We start from the raw sequence: 6,353 nt of genomic DNA, 5'->3' as shown, positions 1-6,353 counted from the left end.
GATGCACACCAGTAATGTGAAACCGGGTCTGGGTTAGAAATTAAGGGTTAAGGTTAACCCTAACTCTAACCCTAACCCTTGTCTACAGACTTTTATTTAACAGCATGGATACTCCAAGGTGTTGACTGCAGTGGTTAGGCCTTTAGCGTTGATACAGGACAAAGAACTTCTCGCTGCGACAGTCTGTAATGTAATTTAAGAGTATTTGTGTGGATTGTCCCTAAGCTAGAGCTATTGGTGCATTCAAGTCATGTCATAAAGATCGTATTTACAAGTTGAACGCACATAAAATGATGAAAATATGAGTAGGAAGCTCAGAATTTTCTTTAACCCCGATCTTGAAGAGTTAGGGGTGTGTCAGTGCGAAACATTGATGAATACCACAATACTTATACTGTAGCAGTGACATTGTCAGGCTTTTCTATTTACAATGAAGTAAGCTAATGCCTGCACAAAATATGAGCATTATAATATAGCAATATAATTATGTAATGATAGTGGCTTCATAAATTAATTTAAAACATAAAAAAATAAATGGTAAAACCTCATGAATACAAACTTCCCAGGAGGACTTAAATGCACCTTATGTTCCACCATGAACCGTTGGCCTGCTGTCTGACCAGCAAGCTCAATTTAACAATAATTGTGCAGTTTGCTTGCATTAAATTTGTATCCATTAAATACACTTAAATGTAAAACTAATAACATTCACTTTAAAATGACAAGGAAATATGTTAAATTGTTAGTATGGATATAAACCTTTAATATAATGAGCTACATATTTAATTACACAATTTTATTGTAATTTTACACAACTTTGTATGTAATTAAAAAAAATAAAATTAAAATACTGTATAAATAATACAGTAATTGTCCTGTGAAAAAAATGAGAATTACTGTAATTTGTAATTGATATAATCCTTAAATTAACAGTCAATTAATTAATGTACAGATATTGTTTGTAATTTTTACAGAGTTTTGAATATAATTTAAAATAACAGAAAAATACTGTATACATAATACAGTAATTGTCCTGTGAAAAAAATAAGAATCACTGTAATTTGTAATTAATGATATAATCCTTAAATTAACAGTCAATTAATTAATTTACAGATATTTTGTAATTTTACAGAGTTTTGAATATAATTTAAAATAACAGAAAAATACTCAAAATTTAGAGTTATTCTCTGTAAAATTAGGATTTTTTTTTTTACATTGTAGTTGGAGTGGCTGTCGTGGAGATTGTGGATTGTGTTGTCCTGACAGTGGTTGACGGATTTGTTGTTCTGCTAGTTGGAGTGGCTGTCGTGGAGATTGTGGATTGTGTTGTCCTGACAGTGGTTGACGGATTTGTTGTTCTTCTAGTTGGAGTGGCTGTCGTGGAGATTGTGGGTTTTGTTGTCCTGACAGTGGTCGACGGATTTGTTGTTCTGCTAGTTGGAGTGGCTGTCGTGGAGATTGTGGGTTTTGTTGTCCTGACAGTGGTCGACGGATTTGTTGTTCTTCTAGTTGGAGGGAATGTGCGTGGCACAATAACTTCCTCAGAAGATTCAGATTCACTTGATGTAGACTCATTTAATTCAAAGTTTAATTCAAAGTTTAATTCAAAGTTTAATTTAGAGTGTGAATCCTCTCTGGAACTGGATCTTGAGTCTGATGAATCAAATCTTCTGCGCAAAGGAAACTGGGGATTAAAACAGTTGAAAAAAAAGTATTATTATTAATAGCACACAAACTGAAGTAGCAAGAAAAGTAACAATTATACATATTAGAATATCATAAAAAATAAAAATGTAAAATAAAACGGGTAACTAATACTTACTGGTTTTGAAAAGACAGATGCAATAAAAAGCATCAGTAACATTGCCTGTATTGACTTCATCCTACAAAACAAAAGCACTTAAAGAGATTAATGTGAAACATGTATTCACTAAATACTGTTTACTACAGAATAATATATTTTCATTTATAACAAACTTTGCTTGCTCGTGGATTGTGATTATTCAGTTACCAGTAATAAACAGATTCAAAAGCCATAAATGTAGCATAAGTCAAGAGATGAGTGAGTTACCTTGCGCTGATGCTCTCGTCCAGTTACTGTAATGTCACAGTCTGTATTACTCTGGCATCTGTGATAATGTGGCTTATATACTGGATGGGTGTGAATAAACCAGGGCTTGGTCCAGTGAATTCCGATGTAGATGACGTGACACTTCAACATTTGTGACACTTCCGGGTCTATATCAAAACTTTCAAATTGCCTTACAAAATCCCTTCTACAATATTATTTATTTACTTAATCCTCTTCATCCCTAATGGGACATAAAGCTGCCCCTTCAGCGTGTAGTAATCCAAACAATAGTGTAAATCATGCAACACCGCTGTCCAAATGCATTGTTCAGACGAATCACAATGTCTGCTATGTGTTTAGCTTGTGAAAGGTGGAGTATCCCTTTAAGCGTACTCTATTTAACTTATTTACAGGATTCACTGTACTTGACATCTCAAATCCACGCGTGGGAAATGATGGTGTGTGACTTTGGACACGCTTTACTGCTCGAAACACAGCTTGAGGGATCTTGTTGGATCTCTGTTTTTTATACTGTATAATACACTGCAAACTCACAACTGAAATGCATTGTTTGTCAAATTATTTAAATAGCTATTTGAATACGTTTATTGCCTGACATTTATATGAACTAATGTTGTTTAACATAAATACAGCTTAAAACCTGAGATGTAAATAAGCCTATTAATGGTTAAAGTGTTGATATATGACACATAAGTGTGTTCCTGATCAAGAAAAGGAAAAATCTCTTGGAAATGTAGTTCAAAACACATGTGGAAAGTTCTTGGGGCAAGGTCGGTGGTGCGGCGGAGCTCTGCGACTGTGTCCCAACATCAGCGTCCCTCAAGAGGTCAACTTGGTAGCTGATTTCACCAAGTACAACATGTTCCTGGAACAAAATTCCCATAAACCAATCGGATTTGAGGGACAAGTTTACAGTTTGTGTCAAGTTTAGGCTTACAACTAGGGTTTGGTGCTTCTGCATCAGTGTTATTAACCTATCATTTCCCTTCTGATTTAGGGGGAGGGATAGGGTTAGGACAAAAGTTTTGGACAGCAGGAATGTTGTTCCTAGATCAACAAAATATGTTGACCCGGGAACATGTCTAACTCGGCAAAATCAGGACGTGCGGCTTGGTATGCCTGCAACACCACCAGGTTGGCCCACTACCGCTTTGCCCACAAGTTTAGATGTAAACTAACAAGACTTTAGGGGCAAAGTGGGAGCCTCGCCGAATGAGAGATAACCAGCTAACGATTCCTTCATCCAGGGCATCTTCACCTACCCATGTTCCTCCAGCCCCTTAACGTTAGCGTAGTTGGACTTGCTGGGTGGGAACATACAGGCAGAAAAAGATTTCCCCCAAGACCTCAACACCTCATTATAGAGGTCTGGGAGAAACGGAAGGCTTGCAGGAGACGAATGTTTGTGACCTGCCATGAACCGCTCGCCTAGCCACCGTCCAGTTTAGAGTCAGTCTGACGCTGGTGCAAATAATTACATCCAGTAACTCGTACGTGGGTGACAAGGAAGAGGCGGGCTCAGACAAAACATCCGCCTCAACTCCTGTCACATCTAGTTCCTCTGAACTACAGCGGCCACGCAACAAGCTCTTCGCCAGACCGGAAGAAACCAGTGAGTGGGCTTACAGATTCAGAGCAAGAGCCTCAGGAACTGGTGAAAGCAGCGAACCCCATGACCATAAACTCCACCCAAAAGGTGGGAACGAAGCTTTCTCACTGTGAAGTTATCAGAGTGAGCACAGAGCCCCCTCGAGGGATGACCACTCATGCTCCACTCCAAGACAAGATCGTTAGTGTCATTTGGTATGATATATCATTCACACGGAGGCGTACACTTCCTATATCTGCATTCACTCTTTCTTTTTTTTGGAGTTCTCTCACACGTACTTATAGCACATGTACACACAAACAAACAGCTTCCTGAAGACAAAGAACCTGTGTATGTGTATAGCCAGTTGGCCAACCTATAACGTCACCTGACTTCAGTAACCAATCAAGATTGGCGTTTAGTACACGTGCTTCAGACACCGGCTCACAAGGAGCATTCCCATAGAAGCAACACTATGATACAGTTACCCAAATTATCATACGCCTGTTTAACCGAAGTTAATTTGGGTGGGTTTCTCCATCCCCAATGTCCCTGACGAGAACGACGGTCTCCTCGGCTGTGAACCGCTCCTGGTGCGCGTCTGGCAAATCTGCCGTTATAATAGGAATCCGCTTTAGAACAAGCGCGCCTGCTCTTAAAGGGAATGTGAGATGACGCTCTGATTGGTTTATTTGACGTTACGCCCAAACCACACCTATGAATAATGAAGCTACTTCAGACCAACCCATTTTAGATTTGCGCCGGGCGCAAGAGGCATTTATCCCGCCGGGAAAATAGCAACAGCGCCCGAGACCCGCCCACAAAGTTACTTGCGCTTTGCGCTTGACACTTGCGTTTCAGATCGTTAAAATAGGGCCCATAGTGACACATTGTGCTATAAATCCTAAAAAGAATTACACATGCTAAGTATGCATATGTGTTAGTGGATACATTTGGTGTATTATTGACCTTAGACACAGTTGTCTTTACATGTCTCATACAGCTATGATGAGAAGAGCAGAATAAAGTTCTGACAATTCTCTTTCTACAAAATATAACTCTTGATTAGTTTGCTTGTATGAGCAAATTAATTAATTACAAAACAAGTAGATGTTTTTTCTCTGGAAGACGGGCTAAATGAGTAAACACTGTTACTGCATTCCACACACGAGTCAGACCCTCAGTCACCTCTCAGATACCAAATACAGACATGGCCTGTAACATCAAGACCAGTATCAATAGATACACTGGTTTTTAAGAAAACCACTGGCCTACACGATCATTGGCATGTACCACATACTTCAGTGAAAGAAAAAAACACTCTTTTCAGAATTTCATTGTTCATTGTTGTAAGATGTCAGTGGCGTGACGTCTGACTGCTGATCCATAATGATGGATATTCAGATTTTACCATGGGATTTTTTGTCTTTGGTATCGCATGAGGGAGTGTAACAGTTCATATGACTAGAGCAAACAGGTTTAGCAGCTCAGACCGATACTTCACCAACCCAAAAGACGTCAACGATGACTGAGGATGTCAAACTGTCAGAAATGTAATTTTCTACATGGATGATATCATCTGACATAATCCCATATATAAGCCCCTACATGAATGGTAGAAGTTATAAATAAATGACAATGAACAATAAACTCCATTTATAATGTAAAAGTCTCTAAAAACAAAATTCACGCTTATAAAGTATAAACTGCTCAAAATATTAACAGAAACGCATATTTTAGCATTTTAATAATAAAAACGCTCCAAAACATTTGACATGCAACATAATTTTGCAAATAAAATGGTGAGTTTTATAAATAGAGTACATTAAAAAAGCAGAACATTGCTTGTTTTTGTTTTTGCAGATACTGATTCTCCTGTTGTCTCCGCTGGTAAAGTACAATAAAACTTGTCTTTTATTGTACAATTTTCGCTCTCACACTACCAAATACACTACAACACTATACTAGCGTATCTACAGAGGCGGCAGCCAATGAGTGCGAGGATTCTCTCTGACGTTCAGACTTGATGCCCAATTCGGATTTGTTGATGTAACACCTATTACAATTGTTACTCAGTTACTCAACTAACTCAATATATTAATTTGGACCAGTGTTAGGTTCAGCTAAGGAGATCGAGTGATATGTGGAAAAAAAATCACAGAAATGGGTTGATTAAAGAAATTAAATGAAGCCAGCTTTACTAACAAAACAAAACAAACAATACAATCAATCAAACAATCAACATACAATTGTCAAAAGAGAGTATACCACTTCCTTTAAGATAAATGTCCGCTAAAGTTGGTTATATTCTCTAGTTGTTCAGTCCTGTTGTATGTGGTATGTCTTTTAAAGGGATACTTCACCGATTAGCATTAAGCTTTGTATCAGTAGAAACCCTGTAGTATTTTCGAATGACCTCCCTCATGTCCCCCTGAGACGAGAGATTTCTGTATTGTGTGTCTGGAAAAAAAACTCAGATGACGCAAATATCGTCATTTAGCATATCCGGAGGCTTTTTTGTCCAGAGGCGAGAGACTACAGCCAGTAGGAGCTCGTTCCGCTTGTCTTCAACCCGCCCATAGGGGGATCTCACGATAAAACGCCGTCTTCTCAGTTTCGAGTCAACTTTAATTTCTCCCGATACTGCCCTCTGTAACCGGTAGGCATGGCTTG

At 38.4% G+C, this 6,353-nt stretch overlaps 1 long non-coding RNA gene across 1 annotated transcript; it reads right to left on the bottom strand.

Annotated features, from left to right (window-relative positions):
* Positions 1 to 1,123: 1,123 nt before the first annotated feature.
* On the bottom strand, positions 1,124 to 2,127 carry LOC309489145. The gene is made up of 3 exons (XR_014202348.1): positions 2,072 to 2,127; positions 1,823 to 1,883; positions 1,124 to 1,684 (listed from the first exon to the last, which is right to left on the bottom strand). It is a non-coding gene; the product is annotated as an uncharacterized lncRNA (long non-coding RNA).
* Positions 2,128 to 6,353: the final 4,226 nt, after the last annotated feature.

The sequence above is a fragment of the Leuciscus leuciscus genome (assembly GCF_965113295.1).
Source record: "Leuciscus leuciscus genome assembly, chromosome: 24".
Lineage (NCBI taxonomy): Eukaryota > Metazoa > Chordata > Actinopteri > Cypriniformes > Leuciscidae > Leuciscus > Leuciscus leuciscus.
This window is presented reverse-complemented; position numbering and strand designations above follow the sequence as displayed.